Source organism: Paroedura picta, chromosome 13, assembly GCF_049243985.1.
Source record: "Paroedura picta isolate Pp20150507F chromosome 13, Ppicta_v3.0, whole genome shotgun sequence".
NCBI lineage: Eukaryota > Metazoa > Chordata > Lepidosauria > Squamata > Gekkonidae > Paroedura > Paroedura picta.
In genome coordinates this window covers 47,982,567-48,008,264 of record NC_135381.1, presented here as the reverse complement: position 1 = coordinate 48,008,264, position 25,698 = coordinate 47,982,567, and the positions used below count along the sequence as shown (strand labels likewise).

The following is a 25,698-nucleotide window of genomic DNA, read 5'->3' as shown; positions in this document are numbered from 1 at the left end:
CAGTGCCGTATACAATGGGACTATGACATCTTGTGATTTTGATGTGATGCCTCTGTTGATGCAGCCCAAAATGGCATTTGCCTTTTTTACCGCTGCATCACACTGCCTGCTCATGTTTAGTTTACAATCCACAAGTACCCCAAGGTCTCGTTCACACACAGTGTTACCTAGAAGCGTATCCCCCATCCAGTAGGGCATGCTTTTCATTTTTCTGACCCAGATGCAGAACTTTACACTTATCTTTATCTTTATTAAAGATAAACTGCATCTTGTTCTCATTTGTCCATTTTTCCCTTGTGTTCAGATCTCGTTGAACTCTGTCTCTATCTTCTGGAGTATTTGCCAGTCCTCCCAATTTGGTGTCATCTGCAAACTTGATGAGTAGTCCCTCCACCCCCTCATCTTGATCATTAATAAATATGTTAAAAAGTACCAAACTGAGCCCTGAGGTACCCTGCTACTCACCTCCCTCCAGTCTGATGAAACACCATTGACAACAACTCTTTGAGTGCGGTTCTCTAACCAATTCCCTATCCACCTAAGGCATCGGCTTTCCTGGGCGAGGGAGGTCTGGAGACCTCCAAGGTCGGCTATATCAGAGTTCCCAAGACAATGACTTGTCTTCCTCTGCTGGTCCATTTTCAGGCTCCCCTGTGAAGCCCTCCCACCCCTTTCTGCAGTTTGCCTCCTGCGCAGGAGAAGCGCTTGGCATGGGAGAAGGGAGACCCACCGGCAGGAGGCTGCTCAGCCATGTGCTGCAGGCTGCAGGCCCGTGCCCCACAGGTAGCTTCCCCCGTGGAGGATATGCCTCAGCTCCAGTAGTTTCTCCTTCATGCGCTTTCGTTCTCGGCTCACTTTTATCCTCCCAGTTTTCCTGGCAGGGCTTTACACGCATATAAGGGCTTGGAAGGCAATGCTCCATTCTGGCACCAGCCAGAGTAGAGCAGGAAGGCAGCCAAGGCCCCGCGATGCACAGCGGTTTCATCTCGTTTGCAAACTATAAGGCTTCCTTGTGGCCGTGGAGGGGGTGAGTGCAAAAGAACATGTGCTAAACATCATGTTGGGAAGCTTAGCGCATTAAGGGGAACAGTGCGCTGGCTACGGGCAAATGGAAATGCTTTGCAATTCGTTCTAGGGAACCAGGCGAGGGGGAAAGAGAAAAGCCTCCTTTGATCCAGGGCCTGTGAAGCCAGCCTTGCCAAGGCAGCTACGAGGGTCTTCTGCGGGGATTTTCAGCCGCAGAAGGGCTGGCATGAAATGAATCGGAGCCATGGGCCTGAAGGCTTCCCTGAGCTCTTCCCTGCACTTGGGCATTCGCACAAGAGGGGCTGCTGCAGACTGGACCAGAGGAAAAGCGCTTAAGGAAAGCCCCCAGCAGGGAGTCTGAGGAGCCCCCCCCCCCTTTCACAGCCTAACCTAGCAAGGCAGCCTCCCTCAGACTTGCTTTGCTCCTTCCTGAGATGTGACCCTGCCAGACAGTGCCTTTCCCCAGGTGCCACCCCAGAAAGATGCCAAGGGCCCAGGACCAGTGGCTGGCATGGCAAGGAGGGGGCAGGAGCATTTCCTGTCCTGTGGAGACCTGGTGCCAGGCAGGGCAGACGACCACGGAAAGGACCAGGGGTCTGACCCAAGAATGTGTACCGTGATACAAGGGTCATGGCTCTCGCACATGGGTTTGGAACTAGAGTTGGCAGTTCTGGGTGGGGAAGGACCTGTAGATGTCAGGGGCAGAGCCTAGGGGAGAGGGTGCAGGGCCATAAAGTCCACCCAAGAGAGCTGATGTCTGTTGCCTGGAGAACGGTTGTCATAGCAGGTGATGGCCAGGCCCCACCTGGAGGTTGGCACGTGTGTGTTCTGGGAGATCCTTTGGCTTGCCACTTAGCCTGCCCATGGCAAGACACCTCCTGCCACAAGGTCCCAATCGCCCAGGCTCCTCCAGCAGAGGGAGAAGCAAAAAAAGGGGGGGGGGAGGAAAACCCATGGATGCTGGGATGCCACTTCCAAGGGCTGGCAGCCGTAAGAATCCATTGGATCACCTGTTTCCATGTGTGGAGGGGGCATTCAGGTAGGCACTATGGAGCCTAAGTCTTCAGCCCCTGGCCATAATCCCTCCCTGAAATTGTCGAGAGGCATTTAGCTGCACTGGATGAGTTCAAATCCCCTGGTCCGGATGAAATGCACCCGAGAGAACTCAAAGAACTTTCCAGAGAATTTGCACAGCCCTTGTCCATCATCTTCGGAACCTCTTTAAGGACTGGAGATGTCCCGGAGGACTGGAAGAGAGCAAACGTTATTCCGATCTTCAAAAAAGGGAGGAAGGATGACACAGGAAACTACAGACCAGTGAGTCTGACCTCTGTTGTGGGGAAGATAATGGAGCAGATATTAAAGGGAGCGATCTGCAAACATCTGGAGGACAATTTGGTGATCCAAGGAAGTCAGCATGGATTTGTCTCCAACAGGTCCTGCCAGACCAACCTGGGCAGAGTCTGCACTTACTTTGTTTATTCCATTGTCAATCCTGTTGAATTCAAATCGCTTTGAACTCGGGTCGTCCTCCCCCCCCCCCAATGAAACAGGAAAGTCTTCTGCACGTGGTTAGGGTAGTTCAGAAGGGGGGGGGCAGCCAAGCCTCTTTTTTTTCATGAAGGGGGGGGAGAAGCTAAGCAGGGAGCCTCTTTCTTTTCTTGGAGTGTGGGGGGGAGATGATCAAAAAAGGCAGAGAAGGGAGAAAAAATCCAGGATCAACAGAAGCTGAGAGAAATTAGGGGCTTCTCCTTTAAGGCAAGTTTGTCACATGACCACCTCTACCATGGAGGAGAACCCAGATTCAAAACAGCCTTTAAATATTGAGCATTAAAAGCACTCCAAAATATCGTACAATAAAGGTAGGGTCACTCCGGATCAATCCTTCTTGCTGCAGAAGGAAATTTTAAATCGCCCCAATTCCAAACGGAAATCGCATTCTGTGTAGAGGGCAGGGACTGAATCGACTTGGGGTTGGAATAAAAGCTCCATGAAGTTTACACCCAGGTTTCCTTCTTTGACCAAGTAACAGGTTTGCTGGATCGTGGAAATTCGGTTGATGTTAAAATCATAGAATCATATGCTCTCAGTTGTCTGAGCTCTGCCTCTGGCGAGGAGCAGCCCTTTTTAAGCCTCCCAACAATTACCCAGCAATCACCTCGCCCAGGCAGCACAATAGCCTCACCTGGTCAGCAGCAACTCTCCCCAGTAGCTCTCTCCACGTGCTCTCAGTTGTCTGAACTCTGCCTCTGGCGAGGAGCAGCCCTTTTTAAGCCTCCCAACAATTACCCAGCAATCACCTCACCCAGGCAGCACAATAGCCTCACCTGGTCAGCAGCAACTCTCCCCAGTAGCTCTCTCCACGTGCTCTCAGTTGTCTGAACTCTGCCTCTGGCGAGGAGCAGCCCTTTTTAAGCCTCCCAACAATTACCCAGCAATCACCTCGCCCAGGCAGCACAATAGCCTCACCTGGTCAGCAGCAACTCTCCCCAGTAGCTCTCTCCATGTGCTCTCAGTTGTCTGAGCTCTCATTTCAGGTCAGGACAAGGGCTCGGGGGGGGGGGGGAGCTGCAGCCCTTGTCCTCAGACAGAACCATCCCAGTCTGGACCCAGCCCACGAGCGCCCCGGAACCAATCTCCAAGTGTGTGTCACTGGCCTCGTGGCAGCCGCCGGCCAACACAGGCCAATTGTGTAGTGTGTATCAGGCCTTTGTAAGATTTGACCTGCTAGTCCGTGGGCTTGTTCCCTTGGCAGCAACAGCAGCAGCAGCCATGATATACGCCCCCCCCCCAAGTACGTGGAGCAGGAAACAAACATTCCTTTGTTCTACTTGGGGGGAAGATATCAGTTCAATTAACCTGGCCTCATTAGAAATTAGAAACTGCTTGTTTGTCCCTGCACAGCACTGTGCAAATGAGAACGAGGACCTAGGGATGCCAGTCTCCAGGTGAGATGTGGGTATCTCATCTCCAGGTGACAGAGATGAGTTTCTGCTTCTGAGCAAGGCCTCCTGTGCTGTGCAGTCACTCACACCCACAGCGGAGAGGGAACACTGGTCACCACCACCACCCTGGCCCCAGGAGGGTCTGCATTTTTCTGCCCCCTGCCACCAGCCCTTTCCCATCCTGTGGTGGTTGCTGAACCTTGTGTTGCTGAACCTTGGCCACACCGTCCTTCTGCAGAACTGGGGGGTGGGGTCTGTGCTACCACCACCCTGTGTTGCACCTTGGCTCTCCCTCTCACCCCCCAGTCAATCCAGGTGTGTCCTTCGTGGGGCCACTGGGGAGGGGGGCAGAGGTGCCTGACACATGTTTGCACTGCTTGCTGTCAGAGGATATTGAACCCTCTGGCTCTGCCTCATTCTCTGTGCTGTGGCTGGGGGGAGGGAATCCCGGGATCCCCCATCTGCCCCCCCCCCACCAGACCCTGAGTGATCATCGGCCTCCCCTGTACCTCGGAGGAGTCTGGGGATGAACCCAAAATACCTTCTCCCACCTTCTCCTGGGCTCCCTTACGTTGTGCGTTGGGCACCCATTGTGTTTACAGCCTCGGGCCACCCACCTCTTCCAGTTGTGGTACATTCAGATTCAACAGATTCAGCCCTGCAGGAGGGCTGGGATGGAGGGCAGCTTCATAGATGGTTTTAATTTTTTAAAAGGCAGCGTTTGCTGCCGCTAAAACTCTGCATGATCCATTCCTGGCAAGAAGCACAGCCCGGGTGGTGGTGGTGGGGGGGTGTGAGGAGAGGAAATGTGGTGTCACTTACAAACCACACGTGCCGCTTCTTCTTCTTCTTCTTCTTCTTTGCGGTATCCACACAGGGGTTTGCAGAGCAATAAAACACCCTTGAGATGCTGTAGCACAGCTTGGCCTTCTGGCACAGGCACATGCATTTCATGCACAGCATACCAGAGATCCCGTCCTTGACAGGCCTTATGGTGCCTTTTCTGTCTTCGCTCCCTGGCATAACACTGTCCACGCTGAGTTTAAACTACTTATCTATTTGTTCTTGTATGCTGCTGCTCCTGGTCAGCCAACTCGTGGCGGCTCACAACCATAATCATGCAGATATTGCATACAGGCCAAGCCGTGGCTCTTCAGATGTCCGTGAGCTACAATTCCCATGAGCCCTTGCCATCATGTGCTGGCAGGGGCTCATGGGAATTGTAGTCTGTGAACATCTGGAGAGGCCACCCCAGTATAGAGGAATGCATAGTGTTTGTCCAAGCCATGCTTGAAATGCCACGGTATGGTCAGCCCCACTGCCCTTAATGTCAGGGAGGGGGCTGCAGGCAAGGGGTCTTGGGCAAGGCAAGAGATTTAGTATAGAACCAAGATGCTGCAGCAGGGAGGGGCCATGGCCTCTGTCTGCAAACCTAACGGCACTTTTAGCTCTGCCTACCTGTCAGCCGGCAAGCACATCTTACACCTGGCCCAGCAGGGAGCAAAACAGCTCATAAAAGCACAGTGCCCTTGTTTCTAAGGATCAGTGCCCTGCCAGTTTTGTAAAAGGAGATTAGTCTGGCCTCAACCTGGCTTGCTAGAATGCTCTTCCAGTTGAAACATCCCCCAGGGCTTGGTTGAGGCCCAAAGGACCATCAGAATTATGCTGGCCTCCCCCCCACCCCCCGAATCACCATGACGCCCATTAGGAACAGGGATTCAGAGACCCCAGGTTCCTCTGCTCCATGACTTCTCCATGGTTCAGATCCACAGCCAGTAACCTGAAAATGTCGAAATAAGGGACATGAACTTAAGCCTCTGTAGAGTAGAACACAATTTTTAATACATAGTACTAATATTTAAGAACCAGCTCTTCTTCTTCCAATGTTTGTTATAGCCAGTTAGCTCCTTTCAATAAAAAGATCGATTCACGATGGACACGATGGAGCACAGTCAATTCTGTGGACCAGAAAGCCAGATACAATTAATGGGGCCTCTAATGTTTCCAAAACAGGCCTGGTCAAGCCAAGCACTTTCAGGAGCCAGTAAGTGTCTTGTAATCAGGAGCCAACCTGCATCCAGAGTGTGCTGCAGGTGATCAGGGCCTGCTTTGGAAAGATTAGAGGCCTCAGTAAGTAACACCGAAATGGTCAGTGCAGGCATTGGTATGCATGTGTTGTTGTTGTTGTTAGGTGCAAAGTCGTGCCAACCCATCGCGACCCCATGGACAATGATCCTCCGGGCCTTCCTGTACCATTCCCCGGAGTCCATTTAAGTTTGCACCTACTGCTTCAGTGACTCCATCCAGCCACCTCATTCTCTGTCGTCCCCTTCTTCTTTTGCCCTCGATCGCTCCCAGCATTAGGCTCTTCTCCAGGGAGTCCTTCCTTCTCATGAGGTGGCCAAAGTATTTGAGTTTCATCTTCAGGATCTGGCCTTCTAAGGAGCAGGCAGGGCTGATCTCCTCTAGGACTGACCAGTTTGTTCGCCTTGCAGTCCATGAGACTCACAAGAGTCTTCTCCAGCATCAAAAGCCTCAATTCTAGGACGCTCGGCCTTCGTTATGGTATGCATGTAGGTCCAGATTTTATTGAAGCTATAAGGAAAGGGAAGGCAATTGGAAGCCACTTTGAGACTCCTTCGGGTAGAGAAAAGTGGCATATAAGAACCAACTCTTCTTCTTCTTCAGTCATATCAGGGCTCTCTGAGCCTCACCCACCTCACAAGGTGTCTGTTGTGGGGAGAGGAAAGGGAAGGTGAATCTAAGCTGCTTTGAGACTCCTTTGGGTAGAGAAAAGAGGCATATAAGAATCAACTCTTCTTCTTCTTCTTCCTCAGTAATCTCAGGGCTCTCTCAGCCTCCCCTCCCTCACAGAGTGTCTGTTGTGGGGAGAGGAAAGGGAAGGCAATTAGAAGCTGCTTTGAGACTCCTTCGGGTAGAGAAAAGGGGGATATAAGAACCAACTCTTCTTCTTCATGTATCATAGTTGCTCCAACCATGTGTCAAAGTGGTCCCCTCTTCTGCTCCTGAGAATGGATGAGTTATGGCAGTGCAATCACAATAGTCACTGCAGAATGGCTTTGAAGACCCCCCATGGAATCCCCTCTTTCCCGAGGCCAGCAGTCCCACACAGCTCCCCCCTTTTCAGTCATTTCATTTTTAACCATCAAGATGCACATAGCAGGTGATCATGGTTCCTGAGACCTTCCTGATGCCCTTTGGTGTTCATAAGCCATGGGTGTATTTTCCAGCTTCAGGTATGCGTGACTGGAAATTGAAATTATTTATATATTGTATTTGTATTAAAATGTTGTGAACCGCCGCGAGCCGGTTTCCGAGAGCGGCGGTCATACAAATCAAATAAATAATAATAATAATAATAATAATTTGAGGGTGTGAATTCACTTGTTTTGGAGCAGGAAAATACACACATTGCCCTAGACATGCAAAGTGGTAATCACATACTGGTAGCTTCTTTTCCCGTTCCATGAGGCTCAAGCAATGAAGCCTTAACATCTAAAAAGGATTTTGAATCCAGTGGAACAGCCTGACCACAGGCATGTTTGGGGACCTGCCCAAAAGGGCCTCCTCATGACATGAATCCATCTTGCATGCTTTTGCTTGCTTGGAGCGTCTTTGTTTCAATCAGTTTCTTCATTCCTTGCAAAGGACAAATTTGATCTAAATGTGCTTTTCATTGCATGACTGGACTGGCCCCCATCTCCACTGAACACGAGATCTTCCGGCATAAAGAGATTTAGTATAGAACCAAGATGCTTAGCTATCCTCAGTAACCGTCTGTACTCTCTGTATCACTAGAAACTAGGAGTGTGCATTTGGATAGCCCTGAGCACAAATAAAACACAAAATGTTGAGGGGGGTGGGAGGTTCTTGAGAATTCCTCCGGAATAATTCAAAAGACTTCCCAGCATCTACAAGTAATAAAAATGCAGGAACTGAACTGAAGGACAATGAAGGTCAATTCAGGAAGGGAAGCAGAGCAAGAGAAAGAAAGAAATAAAATCATGTTCTCTTTGTCTTGACAAGGAAATCCAGTGATTTCAGAGTCCGTAATGGGGGAAGATTCAAGAAAAGAATCATCTCAGTTAACGGATGGCTTGGAAATTTCTTTGTGCACCTGGACTTCCCTGGGCTGGGCATGAATGTGGGAATCGGTGCTAATCAGCTCAGTCAGTTCAGCACTGGGATCCAGGGGTGAAATCTGAGCTACAAGGTGATTGATGCAGTTTTGTGGGATTGGACTGCATTGGCAAAAGGGTCACAATCCTAGAGCTATCTGTCACCACCACTGGCCTTGCCACCACTGCCACCTCCTTGTTGCTGCAGCCGGCAGCTCCTGCGAGGGCTGGCCTCATAAGGGCCGACCCAGTTAGGGCTGCACCCAGCTTGGCCTGGTTTGGAGCTCGGACACCTGGACATGCTCCACCCCCCAGGCAGTTTTGTAAATATGTATAGGACCATGGATAAGAATAAAGATTGTGGCGCAGAGTGGTAAGGCAGCCGTCTGAAAGCTCTGCCCATGAGGCTGGGAGTTCAATCCCAGCAGCCGGATCAAGGATGACTCAGCCATCCTTCCGAGGTCGGTAAAATGAGTACCCAGCTTGCTGCTGGGGGGTAAACGGTAATGACTGGGGAAGGCACTGGCAAACCACCCCGTATTAAGTCTGCCATGAAAACGCTAGAGGGCGTCACCCCAGGGGTCAGACATGACCCGGTGCTTGCACACCTTTTATACCTTTTATATAGGCCCATGTTCTCCCTTTGTTAATTAAAAAGTCAGTTCGAGAGGCTTTCCTTTCTGTTTGTATTTGGACTAGCTGACAGTGTCAAAATCAAACTAATCTGGCTTTCTGCTGCATTCTGGAGGGATCCTCTACCCCCTTGGAAGGCAGTGAGGCCCCCTCAGAGCGGCAGCAGAAAGGTCTGCAGGTGGAGAGGCTTGGCCCTCGTTCAACAGGTCCGTGAAGAACATGCGACCTTCGTGGTGCCTCTCATATCAATGTGTCCCAACTCAGCATCTCATAAAATCGTGTGGTTTCTGGCTCGCGTAGATAGGTTAATCATTGGTTTTCTCTGCATCTAGCCTGCAAATATTCCCATTCTTTCAAGGAGTCAGGACAGTGACCTTTGCAACAATTCTGTGATGTCGATCAGGTTGTCCATTCTATTATTCTGCTTCTTTCCTTTTCTTGCCACTCCATATGATTTCCAAGGCAGGAGACTTTCAGGAGTTTGCCCTTGCATGCCTCTGGGTCATGACCCTTGTCTCCTCTGGAGGTCTCCCATGCAAATATGCGCTAGAGCTGGCCCCACTTTCCCTCTGTGATCTGATGGGCTTGGCCTATCCTGGGCTTTCCAGATTAGGGCACTGTGTGGCTAGACTGGCTGTTTCATTCCTAGATTCAGGTGGGCAGACATGTTGGTCCTGGAGTGCTCTTGATAAACGAGCATTAAAGTGTGTCTGTGTGTGTGTGGGGGGGGGATATATTGTGAATAAATAAACAAATGGGAGTGGGAGGGTTAAAGAGGTCAGGAAGTGCCACATGGGATAATGACACCTCCCACCTGCATCCGGATGCTGACTGTCCTGGAAGGGCTCTGTGCCCCCCACCCCCCAAGAGGAGCAGAGGCAGCCCTCATCGTGGCCCAGTTTGATGCTAATATAGAACAAGAAGAGCTTCAGTGTGTTTGTGTGTGCACAGAGTCCTATGGCTTTGCCTCAAAAGGGGAAATGGACCCACCCCCAGGCCCCTTGCTTCTCAGGACTTTTGAACAACCACCTAAAAAATTGCTTTGCATTATAACTATCTGTCTATCAGGTTCTCTGAACCCCTACCTACCTACCTACCTACCTACCTACCTGAAGTCCCTCCATCCACCTTCCTATATTTCCCTCTTTATCGTCTGCTAGCAGATGTTCAATTTTCACCCCGCCCCCCCCAAGAGTATGTGTTGGATTGACCCTGGTCTTCCCCCCCCCCTCCCGTCAGCCTTCTGGCACTCCCTCCTGACATCTTCTGTGCCACAGAAGGCCTGGCAAACAACACTGCCTTTTTCGTAATGAACTTCGCAAGGAAAAACACTGGGAAAAGGGGAAGGAAACATTTGGGGCCATTCCGCACCGGGATCCATGTTGAAAATTGTTTGCGGAATGAAAAATCGCCATTTTAAATAGTGGAATTCGTCGTTATGAATACCTGCCTTTGTAGTGGAATCCAGTTGCGTTTCTAACGTTTCCCACAGGTTTCCGGTCTCTGCAAAAATCGCTAGCCAGGAAGCGATATTGCTGAGCTGTGTCCCGCCCATGGCCGTCAAGCAGCCAATGGGCGGCCATTATCATGCTCCCAAACAGCCTCTTTCCCTTTAAGGAAGGTTTTAAAAAACACACACACACACCTGTTGCAACGAATATGCGTTGATTCGTTGCAACGGAGAGACCCATCCAGCTAGCAGGTGGTGTTTGAGCTGCCGTTTCATCGTTGCCACGCTCCCCCCGGGTGAAAAAAAAAATCCCCCCCCTCACGGGCGCGATTTTCGGCCGAAAACAGTGTGAAAAATAAAGGGAAAATAAACCAGCAAACAGGCCTCTGTGTTGCTTGTGCTTAGTAACTTTAAACAGAGGGACTGCAGCCGGGGAAGCCCCACTGAGTAAACGAAGGCTTGCCGGTGCGTTGATCTCCGCTCGCTCGGAGAAAAAAAAATGGCAATCGCTTTGCCGGAAGATCAGAGGAGAGAGCCAGGGGGAGGGACTTTGCAGAAACTGCAACAATGGTAACACACAGAACTTTCCCGCTAGTGTTGCAGATTGGTTGCAGGAGTGTAGCGCTTTCCACTTTTGGGGATTTCCCAAAATTGGGAATCCACTTTTTGGGATTTCCCTGAAAGCGCTACAACGAAGCGCTTTTTGCGGATCAGTTTCAGGAGTGTTGCAGATTGTCAACGACGTTGTGCATAATGGCAAAACTGTAGCAATTTCAATTAGTAACCATTAGTAACCATTGTGCTATTTTGGACGAATGCGGAACGGCCCTTGTTGTTGTTGTTGTTGTTGTTGAAAGAAGACCTTCCTTACTGAGGCCCACACAGTCCTTTGGTGTTTTAAAGTCTGACGCACACAGTGCTCTGAGATGCTGGCCACATAATTGCAGAGACTTTCCCCATCTCGTGGCCAGAGCGTTGTGTGGCCATCTTGATTGGTATGAAGGGGCAGCTAATGAGTGGCCAGAGGCTGTTAAGTAAATAACCTTATTAGTCTTTAATCACTTTGGTGAAGGGAGGTGAATTTCCTCCAGGCCAGACTGGCCAAGGATTCTGGATTTTTTTTAGGGGGGAGGCATCATCTGCTTGTGGAATTGGGGTCACTATGGGTGGGCAGGTTGTTGTGAATTTCCTGCATTGTGCAGGGGGTTGGACTAGATGACCCTGGAGGTTCTTTACAACTCTATGATTCTATGACAAGGGAAATTGTGAGATGTGGGGTGTCCTTTCCGGGCCTTTGGCATATAGTAGCTATTAAGTCTGATGGTTCGGTAGACACAGACCACAAAGTTATTTGAAAACAACAGCTCTTTATTGAATCCAACCCCCACTCCAAACACCAAAGAGGGAACACTAGAACTCATGGGAATTATATACAACTAGTGGAAAAGCCCAAAAAATATGGGTGCTAGCCTCCCCCCACCCCTGAGCTGGGCAGGCCCATCAAGGCCATGGCAGGGATGCTCATGGCGGGGGCACAGAAGATGTCAGGAGGGAGTGCCAGAAGGCTGACAGGAGGGGGGAATACCAAGGTCAATCTAGCACATGCTCTTCGGGAGAGATGAAAATTGAACATCTGCTAGCAGATGGCAAAAAGAGAAATATTGGAAGGCGGATGGGGGGATTTCAAGCAAGTGAGGAAGGAAGGAAGGAAGGAAGGAAGGAAGGAAAACAAGGGGGGATAGAGGAAAATAATGAAAGAAAAAGAAAGCTACTACCCATCCTTCCCAGAACGTTGGCAACTGTTATGATAACCATCTGTACAGACACCAAGGGCCAAGTACAGACCAGAGGACGGGCTCCCTTCATGAGTGATACTGAAAATCCTGCCTTTTCAGTCACAGGATCTCTCCCCCCACCTCCACCACTGCCCACCCCTGCCTCCTTTCCCCCGTGCGTAAGGTCTATTCTCTGCACTCTCCTCCTAAGCAAGTTTTTCTCATCAGGATAAACTGCAAAATGCCTGCAGAAATGTGTTCCGACACTCCAGAGTCAGATGAAGGACATCTTAAAGAAACTGAGGGATCGGCAGCCTCATTGGAGAGGCATGATGCGTGGGAGCAGCCCTTCTGCTGGAGGGTTGACGTGAGTTGCCATCTGGTTGCAATATCAACTCAGCAATCTTGTACAAAAGCCTTCATGTTTAAAAATTAAACCTTTGTTTTTTTTACAATATTTAAGGCTGGCCTGAAGCTAAACCACCTGAAGCTCTTGTTGTAACTGCTTTCAAAGAGAAGCAAGATGAGGATGGGGGGACACATGGGCAAAATGGTCCTGCCTGGACCAATCCCACCAGGATCCAGGAGTCCCCTGATAACTTCTCCACTGTAGAATTTCCAGTTTTTATATTCTGCTTTACTTTCCTGTGATTCCAGGGGATCTCCAGGTGCATTCTGGATGTTGGCAACCTACACAGCTGTGATGAATCCAGTCCCCACATTTCCCCGTGAAACCAGTAGAAGATGCAACATTTATTTTCTTAGCACCTCAAACGTATTTCATTATTGGAATGGGGCATGTTACATATAGCTTGAATGCTGATTCTGTGAACTTAGACAGATGGGGAGGGGGTGGGCAGGGGGGGATGGGCCAGTGCTTGTCTCTTGTGGCCCTTCCTTGCAGACCCAGGGAATGGCTGATTGTCACTGTGGGATGGGAGGTGAATTCTCTCCAGGCCAGGCTGAATTCTGGAGATTTGTGGTGGATACGTTGGGCATGAAAGTGGGGTCACTGTGCATGTGCAGGTAGTTGTGAGTGTCCTGCATTGTGCAGGGGATTGGACTAGATGACCCTGAAGGTTCCTTACATTTCTATGATTCTATATAAAATTGCACCAGTTAGTATATCTATCAGATTTAGAAGCACAGAGACCTAAGGTTTACCTGACTAATAACAGTGAGTATTTGAAACAGAGCTACAGGCAGCTGCCCCTGAAGGTTGTAGGGAGCTGTAGTCAGGGGACGTGTGTGGGGACGAAGGCAGAAGAGAGGCTGAAAACAGAAACCATCCATACCACACAAATCCCAAGGAAGGTTCTACTGTCTGAACCTGAAAACAAACGGGATGCAGACCTGGGTATTACCCAGCAGAATCAGAAAGAGCTCATATTTCTAGAGGAAAGAACTCAACAAATAAACATGTCCATAACATAATTAAGGAGTAGCAATACATTTGGATATTCAGTTTCTCTTTATTTTACTACTGAAGAATTTGGGATTTTTTCCTTGAGCCCAGCAGCAACCGGATCTGAGGGCCTGCCTGGGCCAGGGAATGTCTCACTTCGCCTACTCAACCACTGGATATTGTCGTTCTCCAATCAATGGTGACCCCCCACCCCCACCCCCACCCCCACCTGTAGGGCTCCTGTAGGTCTCTGCTGTTTTGGAGGACACCAGAAGTCACTTGGGGTGTGTGGAAAAGGGACGTCTCAAAAATTAAGTGCAGCCCTATCCATGCATTACTGCCCACAAATCTTGGCTGTGCATCTCTGTAATAATGCTATTTGAAAAGCCCTGGTTTAAACATGTTTCACACGTTCTAGAAAATAATTTTATGAGAGCTTTTTTTTTAAACCTCTCTGAGCACACTTGAAAGCACACATGCAGTTTTAGAGGAGAGAATCCCTTGATTGTTTATTTGCCTGTTTATTTTTATCAATGGTTTTTTTTTCTACTTTATTGTTTGCTTTATAGAATGTTGCATTGTTTGTGAATGTGGCAGATTTTCTGTATGCAGTTTATGGACATTCATATAAACACTATACTATCACTGCCCCAAGACAACTTGGTTCAAAAGAGAAAGGTATATAAATTAAAGTTCAAATAAATAAACAAAAATAAATGTACAGTGATGCACAAATACGGTTGAAAAAACTTGGTGGGAGGAAACAAAAAGTAGCCTATAAATCAGGAGCCACAAGTTTCAGAGATAGAAGAAAGGAAAACAAATGGGCAAAACCCACATAGATGAGGGGATTTCCGCACCCATTAAATGTAGTGAAATGCTTATCTTGCATAGTCATTATATTCTGGCCCCTCCATATGACATCACCAACCTCCAGCGTCTGGGCAGTAACTGGCTGGCTATGTCCTCCATTTTAAAGTGCTAGTTGGGGAATGGCATAAAGTGGATCTTTTTAGCACTACCAGAGAGCAACCAGCAGGCTACCAGCAGAGGGAAGGTATGGAGGCTCAACCGCACTAAAGGTGCCTGCTTCATCCCATCCTAGCACCCACCTTCCTTTTCCTTATTCCCAGGGACAGGAATGTGTTTTTTTAATGGAGAGTTTGTCCCATAGCATATAATGGAGGTATGGGGGCACCCTCTTCACAAGCCCCTAGAAGTGGACCCCTTGGACCAATCATTCTGAAATTTGGAGGAGTCAGGGAAGAGCCTCCTGGAGCTCCCTTAAAGGTTTGGAGGCTCTACCTGTAACCCAACCTCCCCACAACCCCAGGAAAGGCAGGAATTCTGAAATTCCCATTATAGTCTATGATGCCATAGACTTTCATGGGCGCCAAAGTACAGGCAGATGAATTGGACCCTTAGTGAGTCCTTTGTTTTTTTTGGGGGGGAGATCGTTCCTTATTGTGGGGGAGAAAACTTTAAAGAGGCATGCCTTGTATTTAAACTGTGAAGGGGATTTTTTTTTTTGCTTTGCCTGCACGATTTAACACCTATTCATTGCTCCAGGCAGTTTGCTTTAAAAAAAAAAACCTCGGGAGAAGGGAGAGGGAGGCAGACATAATGCTACTTTGGCTCCACATGTTTCCTTGGTGTGCGGCTTGCTGGTTGCTCTCCTCTAGCTCGCACTACATAGTTTGGGGAATCCACTTTATGTGGCACTTTAAAATAGAGGATGTAGCTACCAGTTTGCTGCTTGGATTCTGGATGTTGGTAATGTCATGCAAAATGCCAAAAATGTAGCATCTTCACCAGGTAAGCATTTCACTATATTTAATGGGTGAGGAATGGCTCACAAGTTCTGTCTGAGCTCTCTCAGCCTCACCTCCCTCACAGGGTGTCTGTCATGAGGAGAGGAGAGGAAATACATTTGTAAGCCACTTTGGGACCCTTCAGGGAGTGAAAAGTGGAGTATAAATAACCAGCTCTTCTTCTTGTGCTCTGTATTGAGTCCTCTGCCCCCAGCTGTGTCAAAATCACCGCCAATAACAACAACAAAAATCTCACACAACCTAAAACCTGGAAAACTTTAACAGGAATGGAGCCTTTGAGAGACAAATCTTTTTTGCTAAATATTTCATGGTGTTGTCTTTTGAGTTCCTCTGTACTGAGCAAAATAGGCTGAGGGTTCTTTCCTTAGTAACTCCAGCTCTGCATTCAGACTTCTTTGCTCATTCCTCTTCGAATATTGTGCCCTGGGTTGGCCAACCAATGGGAATATAAATGAAGGCATGGGGTATTTCTAAATTGCTTCTCTCCTCCGCCACTGTCCCCCACAGGCAAGATTTTGGCATCGCATCATTAAACTGCATTCCAAAGAAAATGTCAGCCTCTTCCCCACTTTTGACTCTCTATGAATATTGCAAATTCCATGAGCTTTGGAAGACAAACACTGCCAGACTCGACTGTTCTCTCTAGAAACACGTTGTCACTAGCTGTACTCATCAAGTGCTTTTTAAAAAACCAGACACATTCTGCCACGTGATTATGGACGGCTGATGTCTTCACAGGCCCTCACTGACACACTCTGTGTTTTAAGGTCATGGAAATGCAACTGTCACTTGAATGCCTGGATGTCCCCAACACATTGTCTACAGGGATGCAGCAGTGCCCAAAGTCAGTGGAAAGGAAAATGAAGAGAGCAGGGTCAGTGTTCCACTTTGCCTTCACAGAGACCCCTCTTGTCACCCTCTGCTCTCCAAAACAGCTCCAGCTTGCAGAGGTTCCTCATATTTATTTATATAGGCAGCTGGTCAAACGAAGACAAAATGTTGGCCGTAAACAGGATAGTTTATCATTAGGTGGCACATTTTATCTGGAGACAATCCCACAGATACCATTGGAAAACATCCTGGCCTTCATTTTACACATCCGCATCCTGTGTAGTTAGAGGTCAGACCCCTCCTTGCTTTAAGGGGCAGTTTGCCCACAACTACTGTTTGTCAGCATTGTTTGCCCCCACCAGTGTGTGGTTCTGCAGCCTTTTCTTCACATGTGAGTGTTCTCAGATCCAATACAGACATCCCCCTTCCCCCCACCCACCCCCAGTACCTCCTTGCCTTGGGTGCCTCCAGGCCGCGAGTTGGGCTTTCCAGCCCCAGTGTTGTGTGCGTGCGTGCGCCTGCATTACGCTGGGGGATTCCTCCCCCGTGAGTACATGGGAAGCGCCAGGGCATCCTGCCCCAGCGCAATGCCTGCAGCAGCCTAGTGTGGCTTCTGCCGTGCATAATGGGTCCAGGTAAGGATTTCACTATGTTTATGGCATGCAGAAAAGCCTTTACTTTTCCCAGCTTCTGAGACAGCAGCTTTAGCGGTGCCTGCCTACCTTCCACGCTGTTTCCTACCCCCTTCCCTGTGCAGGCCTTGCTTCCTCCCTGCCTGTGAACTAGCTCCATGTTGTCGTCACATAGCCCAACTGATGTTGTGTGACCTTGTGAACAAATGGACTTTCCATAGACAAAACAAAGAGAGAAACTGGAGTCAGGAAGGCCATCAATGGTGGACATGAAATATGTGAGGGGAGGGGGGTCTTTGGGGGACAATTACAGGGCTCTAAAGTCTGAAATCTCACTTTTGCACGCACAAAAACTTTCCCCCCCACCATGACTAGGGCTGCCTTGAGCTTATACCTGCTCATAAACAAGTATTCTTAACTTGCTTTGAGAAGACCCCCCTTGTCCAGATGTCGGAGGCCTTTACGAAATCTCTTCAACTCCCTTTGTTCAGCTGGAATTCATGATGATGAGCCTCACTGTTAGTAGCAAAAAAGCTCCCTGAGAAACAAGGCACCAGGGAGAGGAATGCCTGCCGCATCCTTCGAAAGGTCAGAAGGTACATTAATTAAATCTACCCAGACACACACGCTCACATGCCCATGAAATCCTGCCATGCCACAGAATTAAGAAGCACACTACGATACGATAACATTTATTGTATGTAGCCAAAGGCCATTACAAAACACAATTAAAACAATATGGCACAAATATAAACAAATAAAACAATATTTCTCCAATATTGTGTACCTAAAAATGTAAACATGGACTACTAAGTTACAATAAAAGAGATAAAATGGTGTATCAAGGTGGAGGCTCCTGTAAAAATGCATTAGCTCGAATCTTCCTGGCAGCCAGAGCAAAAAGTGCCACCCTATAAGAGATATAGGGGTCGACATCTGATAACAGATAGGTGACTTTGTTAAAATCAGAAATAGGGTGAGAGTTTGGTAATAGCTTGGCAAGGAATTTGCCCCTGGGTTCGGAGTACAGGGGACAAGCCAAGACATAGTGGGGCAGGTCCTCCACAGATGGATTTCCACATATGCACAGGCGTTGGGCTGTGGGTATTCGGAGATATCGCCCAGAGAGCATGGCTGATGGCATCATTTCAAACCGCAAAGATGTTAGGGCCATTCTAAGATTACGTGTCGTTATATTTACTAAATATGATGCTCTGGAATGGTCTTTTTTAATTGTTTTATACCATGGGGCTGCTTGTGATAGCTGTATTGAAGAGTGGTCGATCAGAGAGTCAGCTTTGAACACCCAATCACGTAAATCAGAAATATTGGCTGATGTATGCAGTAAGTCATCTGGTATGGTATAGCGTGAAAGAATGGAGCTAAAAAAATCAGACCGAGTCCTGTCCTTGCTCAATAAGAGCTTAAAACTTTGATGGTTTAAAGAATCTAATTTGGTTGAGATGTCTTTCTTCCAAGATTTCAGAATAGCTAAGTGGGCACGGGCTTTGAGTGAGGGAAAACCAAGCTCTGCCCTCATCAGGGCTGCAGGGGACCCTTTTGGAAGAGCCAGGATACGTCTGAAGAAAAAGTTCTGAATGGGCTCCAAGCTATTGATTGTTTGTTCTTTCCAGCCCCAGATGTCAATGCCATATAGTAGGTGAGGAATGACCTTGGCTGCAAAGAGCTTTAGAGCTGGGTCAACTAGAAACCCTCCCCTGGTATAATAAAATCTCAGAATGGCTCCAATGATTTTTAGACCAGAGGCCTTTATAGTTGCAAGGTGGGCATTCCAGTTTAGGGTCTCACTGTAAGTGATCCCAAGATATTTAAATGTACTACACTGTTCTATAGGAATATTGTTTATACTCCAGATAAATTTTTTAGGTCTTTTCCTGAAAACCATAACTTTTGTTTTTGTGTAGTTAATGGAAAGGGACTCTTCCTTACAATAAGTACCCAAGTTGTTAAGTAGCTTTTTCAGACCAACTCTTGTAAGGGAAACCAGAACCATGTCATCTGCATAAAGCAGGATAGAGACCTTTTGCTGACCGACAGAAGGGGGTACAAATTCTGGGCCCGATAGTCTTTGAACTATATCGTTGATATAAATATTGAAAAGCAGAGGGGCTAGTACACACCCTTGCTTTACCCCTTTCCTTACTGCAATTTCATTAGTTAGAGAGCCTGAAGCACCTACCCTAATTTTTGTGTGGGTGCCTGAGTGCAGTTCATGCATCAGAAACAGTAGGCGTTTATCGATGTTAGTTTCCCTCAGCTTTGACCAGAGTCTGTCCCTATCGATGGAGTCAAAAGCTGTGGCTAAATCAATGAAAGCTGCGTATAAGGCTCTCGTAGGGCCTTCTATACTGGAGTAGACTAAGTAATGGAGGGTTTGGCAGTGGTCAGTGGTAGAATGGCCTCTTCTAAATCCTGCTTGGTGTGGGTGTAAGATATGGTTGTCAGCAGCCCAGTCCTCTAGTTTATGTAAGAGGAATTTTCCATAGAGTTTAGATGCGATATTTAGTAAACTAATGGGGCGGTAGTTTTGTGGGTCGGTCTTGTTGCCTTTTTTGTGGATAGGAACCACTATGCTCATCTTCCAGCCATTGGGAAAAATGCCTGATTCATTTATCTGGGTGAAGACCCTAGCTAAGACTGGGGCCCACCAGTTAGGGAACGCTTTAAATAAATCAGGTGGAATCAGATCTTCTCCAGGTGATTTATTGGAAGCTAGGGATGTAATAAGGCCTCTGACTTCAGCCTCTGTGACTGGGGGCCAAGCTGGTAAACTTAGAGAGTCAATGGAAATAGCCTGGGTGTTTGGTTCTGTATATGGTGGGGGAGGTGGCCAGGCTCCAAAGGTTTTCGAAAAGTGTGTAAACCAAGTGTTTCCAGATATTTGGGCTTCAACCTGTTGGGGTGATTTTGCAAGCCCGAAAGAAACAAGGTTCCAGAATTGAGACTCATTTTTCTCCTTTACTGCCAGATTTAGTTTGTTCCACATATGTTTAGCATAGTCAGCTTTCTTACTTTTGAGGAGACTCTTATATTGGGATCTTAATCTGATGAGCTCTAACATTCTGTTATCCTCTCTACTGCGACGGCTCAGCCTCATACATTTGACTAGCTTTTTCCTGAAGGTTTTGCATTCTTGGTCAAACCAGCCATTATTGGGGCAGGATAACAGCTTTAGAGGTTTATTGTTGATAAGCAGAGGTTTGATCAAGCTAATAATTTTGTCATAGTGTCCTATGGCGTCATGGCCAGGCTGTAAAAGGGCTGAATGCAGGGATTTAAGGTCATCACTCGTCAGAGCTTGAGCTATGTTGTTTTGTACCTGCTCTGACCATTTCAGCCTCCTATTGCCAGGAAATGTACCTTCAGCGAGTTCAGGAATTGGAGGTAAAAGAATGTTGCTATTATATTTAAGTAAGAGCTGTAGAGGGCAGTGATCACTTAAAGGAGAGTTACCTACTTCAAAAAAGACCACCTCTGTTAGTAAAGCAGGTGAAACTGCTATATAATCTATGGTGCTAGCATGACAGGAAGATAAAAATGTGAAGGAACCACCAGACTTATCAAACTTAGAGCCATGTAAGACATAAAGATTAAACAAGGATAGCAACTCCAATAATTTTAGACCAGGCTTATTAATTGTAGGGTCTTGTGAGACTCGTTCTAAAAGACATGTGTGCTCCGCGATTTGAGAGTTGACATCTGCCCTAGAGTCAGAGTGACCAGGGCCAATTCTGGCATTAAAATCACCACACATAATTATTTGGGCATTAGGAAACTGAGAAGAAAGGGTTTCCAGTGTGTGGGAAAGTTGGTCCCAAAGTTTCCCTTTATCCTGTGACAGTGAGAGTTTTGGAGGGACATATACATTGATGCACAGGAGGTTGCCGAAATGTGGTCCCTTAATCAGTAATGCTTGGATGTAATTTGGGCAGCTGCTTTCCAGGGTCTGAACCTCTGCTATTAAGTCAACCGCTACAAGGACGGCCAGACCGCCACTGCCCCGGCCCTTACAATGGACTTTGATTGCCGGTGTGGCAAATGGCTGAAAACCCTGTAGAGCTACAGAGCTTACATCTTGGACCCAGGTTTCCTGTAAGAAAAGAATATCGTAACCACTTAAAAATTTTGAGAATTCAGGATCATAGAATTTGTTCTGCCATCCCCCCAAGTTCCAAGATAGTATCTTTAACAGTCAGTCCGAGTTTGAAATTTTATCTAATTCTCCCCTTGAATCTGAGAAGACACATCCATTTTTGGAGGGGAGTCCATGAGTAGAGGAGGACTGTTTCCGTGCAGATGGGCCGTTTTTCACAGGTTCACACTCCATTGGCTGGAAGATTGAAATTTCATCTCTGGAGCTCTGTATCTTATCAGGGAGTAACTTGGGCGGAGGGAAAACAGCTGGAGTGCTTGGTGATGTGGATGTTTGGTTGCAGTTTGTTGGTGGGGATAGGTTTTGAACTGCTGAGACTTCGTGAATTTTCAAAAGTTCCAACCTGAGACATTCTAGTCTGTTTGTGATGGCTAGACGTTCTGATGTTGGGAGGGTCGAAAAGGAGTTGATAAGGCCCTCTTCAAAGGAGTTTTCAAGGTGAAGATCTCCAGAACTTGAGAGTAGGCAGTCTGGTTGGCCAGGCCGTCTAGAAGGGTCCTGTTGTAATGTGTTATTTGATGTTTCCTCAGGAAGCTTTTCTGCTGGTATAGTGGTTTTCTGGCGAGGAGGATTTGAAAACAAAGCAGTTGTTACAGTATTAGTGAAGACTCGAATGGGGAAAACTCCTTTAGGACCCAGGATAGATTTCTGTCTTAGGAGTAGAGAAGGTATCCTTGGACTATTGAAGGTGAGCATAATTCTCTGTGCCTGATTTGCATAGTTAAGGAATTCTGTTGAGATTAGGTCTATAGGGAAGTGCCTCTCTATGATTAGGGTTCTCAGATGTTTGATAGCCAGGTGCTTAGAATTCCAAGGGGGGATCCACCCCTTGTACCGGCAGATAACCAGGCAAACTTTACATGGTTGTAAAATCAGGTGTTGGAGTTTTCTTTTGTCTTCTGACTGCCTTGTGTAAGGATTCTCACAGGTCCTTGTGGTTGAACCAGAAGGATAATAAGATGGCTGAGGGAGAGGCCCATTAGAGGCTAATTTGGACTCCCTCAGGGTGACTAGCCTTGAGACTGTCTGGGTAAGTTTTTCGAGTAGATAGCACACTAGTTAGAAGGCATTTTGGATCCATTGTCTCCAAAAGAGTTAATTGGTATGAGAATATGTTTAAATGTCAGAAATGATTTGCAGGGGGAAAGCAGCGTTCCTGCGTTTAAAGGCAGAGCAGCGGAGTTCACAGGAGCCGAGAAACTCACCTTTGTCTCATTCTGGTTGCTCATAAAACCTCACGCTGTACATTGTCGTGCTGGAGGAAAACATCTTGCTAAGCAGCCACGGCAACAGGAGAGGTTCCTCCGAAATGTTACCAGGTGGTTGCCCATCCCAGCTTGGAGATCCACCTGCCTCAACTTCCCCCGTTTCTATACTAGGCTCCAGCCTCCTCCGTTGTGCGTCCAGCTCATGAGTGTCCATCACAGAAAGAAGTTCTGCCTTTGAAATGAATGGTAGCTGCTTCAGGGCCCTATTTCTACCCCTTTCCATAAGCTCAAAGAGCTTGATGAGAGTTTTTCTGCATGCCATTTGTGCATTGTGTCTGGCCCCTGACTGCTATGGTTTATTCTCTGCCTTCCACAGTTTCTCTGGAGCCGTAAGTCTTTACCTCATTTATTTTAAACATGTCTTTGCACTTTCAAAGGACCCAGGAGCACTCACTGCTCTTTTTGGCCACTCAGCTGGCGAGTGTGAAAGGCCTTCAAAGGTGCCGCTGTGGATTGAACTCCTCAAAGTCCTCTGGTTAACAGCCTTGCTCAGGTCTTGCAAACTGAACGTCTGGCTTCCTTGACTGAGTCAGCCCATTTCAGGTTGATTCAAATGGGCAGCAGTGTTGGTCTGAAGTAGCACAATAAAATCAGAGTCCAGGAGCACCTTTAAGACCAACCAAGATTTATTCAAGGCGTAAGCATGCTAAGAAAGAAAGAAAGAAAGAAAGAAAGAAAGAAAGAAAGAAAGAAAGAAAGAAAGAAAGAAAGAAAGAAAGAAAGAAAGAAAGAAAGAAAGAAGAGGCACCATCAAAGACGTCAGCACATTCATTTTAAAAATCCTGATTTTTCTAAGGTATGTCAGAAAGAAAATAATTCAACAACTGGAAAAATGCACAGGTAGGGAAGATGTAGGGAACTACAGTGCTTAAAATTAGGACTGGAATAGCTGGTTTTTACTAATTACTGTTACATTAGCAGGGTGTTCTAGGGTGTAAACTGCATGGAGCTTTTATTCCAACCCCAGGTCGATTCAGTCCCTGCCCTCTACACAGAATGCGATTTCCGTTTGGATTTGGGGCGATTTAAATTTTCCTTCTGCAGCAAGAAGGATTGATCCGGAGTGACCCTACTTTATTGTGCGATATCATAGAGTGCTTTTAATCCTCAATATCCAGATTGGGAAAGAAAGCTCCATGGTAGAGAACCTCTGATAGGCTACACCTGGTCATGTGACACGCTTGCCTTAAAGGAGAAGCCCCTAATTTCTCTCGACTTCTGTCGGTCCTGGATTTTTCCTCCCTCCTCTGCCTTTTTCGATCCTCTCCCCGACCCCTCCAATAAAAGAAAGAGGCTCCCTGCTTGGCTCCTCTCCCCCCCCCCCTTCAAGAAAAGAAAGAAAGAGGCTTGGCTCCCCCCACACACACCTTCTGAACTACCCTAACCACGTGCAGAAGACTTTCCTGTTTCAATGGGGGGGGGGGAGAAGAAGACCCAAGTTCAAAGCGATCTGAATTCAACAGGATTGACAATGGAATAAAGAAAGTAAGTGCAGACTCTGCCTAGCTGTGGTCATGAATATAAAGAATATTTTTAGAGAGGAAAATGCAAGACATTTTTGAAAGGTAATTTGTGACAGTGGACCATTTCCTTTTTACAGCACCCCCACTCTGGAGAATCTGCCGGGGCATATTTTTATGGGTTGCTACTGTTATTTATAAAGCACTTCATCTTCCTCCTTTGATTTTGATGCTCCACCTCCTTGAGGGCTCATAAGAGGATTGCTTTTAAAGCCAACAACATCATTAACCCTTTGGGGGGTTTCTTAGACTGACAAACAACAGGAAAACCTGCCCTCATTTCAGTTGGAAGCTCAGAATCTATCCTTTGTCAGCATCTTTTATTTAGATCATCTTTCATTGTTCATTGGCTCCTTTGATGGTTTCCAACTGCACAAAGAGACCCTGGGGGAGCGGGTGGAAGAGGGACAGCCAGTGACTGGTTGAAAGGAAGCAGTGATACTTCTTGATAGCCATGTGTTTGCCTGCCGGTCTCTCCACCCACACACCCATTCCCCCTCCCAAATGTCCTCACCCTCCTTTCCCAGGACTGCCGCTCCTTTAAGACGCTAACTAGGTCATTATCAGCAGAGAGATTCCCACTGTACTAAACAAGCTGATATGATTGGTGGTGATGAGGTCAATTTCACGTGGCTTTGTTCATACAGCAAGCTTGTCAGAAGCAATCAATTCCAAGCGAGGAGGCATGAAGCCGAGAGGGCGAGCACACGGCTGGGTCTGTGCATGCCTGCAGCCTGGTGCCCGGGCGGTTAGCTGAGCAGGGAGGGGAGTGCCAAGCAAATGCCAGCTGCAGTTGAGGCAGTGAGGTGGGGCTGAGTCAGGGCTTCTGCTCCATTCTGCTGCTAAGTCTTTACGGACCGGAGAAGGACTTGGCAGTGCCGGTTCTTTACAGCAGTCCCCAGGGTCTCCTCCAAGAGAAGCAGCCGCAGCAATGTCTGCAGCCCATCCACCTTTGATGTAGCCTGGGCAACTGGGCCACCACAGAGCGTAATGCTGCCCAACCCATCCAGAAATCAGAGTGGCATAGAGGCCAGAGTGCCAGCCAAGGGTCTGCATCCCTTCATCCAGACCTTCCTCACAGGATAAAATGAAGGAAGGGAGGCAGATGTTGTAAGCAGTTCTGGCCCTCCATTGAGGAACATATCTTTAACCGCTCCTGCAGAGCGGATTAAATAAAAGAGTAAGGGCCTTGAGGGCGGGCCCTGTCCAGGATGAGGAAGGGTGCCCATTGGCCCCTTCCACTGGACTGACAAGCGGCTCCCGATTTGCGCCTCCCGTTTAGGCCCTCCGCTTGTCCGTTCAGCCCCGCGCTGTGCGTGACTGCTGATTGGCTATTTGGCCTGGCAACCACCAATTTGGAGGCGCAAAGTGCTTCCCGCCCCGCCCCCCAGGAGGCCAAACCTTCCCCCCACAGCAGTTATTCCTCTGCTGGCCGCCCAGAGGGAAGGTAGGCCCACGGGAGCCTTCCCAGGCGTCGTGGGGGGGCAGCCTTCCCAGCGAGCGGAGAATGCGCTCGCCGGCTCACACAGCTGGCGCTTGCACTTCCCGGCCCCTGGGAATGCTTTTTCCCAGGGCAGGGGGCGGCCTGAAGCCTTCCCAGGGGCCAGGGAGTGCGAGAAGCCTTCCATGCAGGGGGGGAAGCCATAGAGACCCCCCCACCCCTGATAGGAGGGCCGCTAGCGCCCACTTTATTTATTATTATTATTATTATTTCTTATTATTATTATTTTGATTTATTTCCCGCCACTCCCAAATGGCTCGTGGCGGGTTACAATGTCTTAAAACCCCATTAAAACTCCCATTAAAAGACTTTAAAATGTCACAACATGGCGGCACAAAAATAAGATCCCCTTCCTACCCCCCTTCCTAAAAAAAGGGGGGTAGAGGAGAAGGAGGTCAACGGTGTTCAAGAAGAAGCCCGGGGGAGAGCAGTCGATGTACCCCAGCAGCCCCAGCCTCAACCATAGACCTGGCGGAAGAGCTCCGTCTTGCAGGCCCTGCGGAACGTTGAAAGGTCCCGCAGGGCCCGCAGCTCACCCGGGAGCTCATTCCACCAGGTGGGGGCCAG

At 48.0% G+C, this 25,698-nt stretch overlaps 1 long non-coding RNA gene across 1 annotated transcript; it reads left to right on the top strand.

The window, feature by feature from the left end:
- Nucleotides 1-946: 946 nt before the first annotated feature.
- Nucleotides 947-13,371, top strand: LOC143822838 (uncharacterized). Its single transcript, XR_013226274.1, has 3 exons — nt 947-1,027; nt 12,197-12,335; nt 12,626-13,371. It is a non-coding gene; the product is annotated as an uncharacterized LOC143822838 (long non-coding RNA).
- Nucleotides 13,372-25,698: the final 12,327 nt, after the last annotated feature.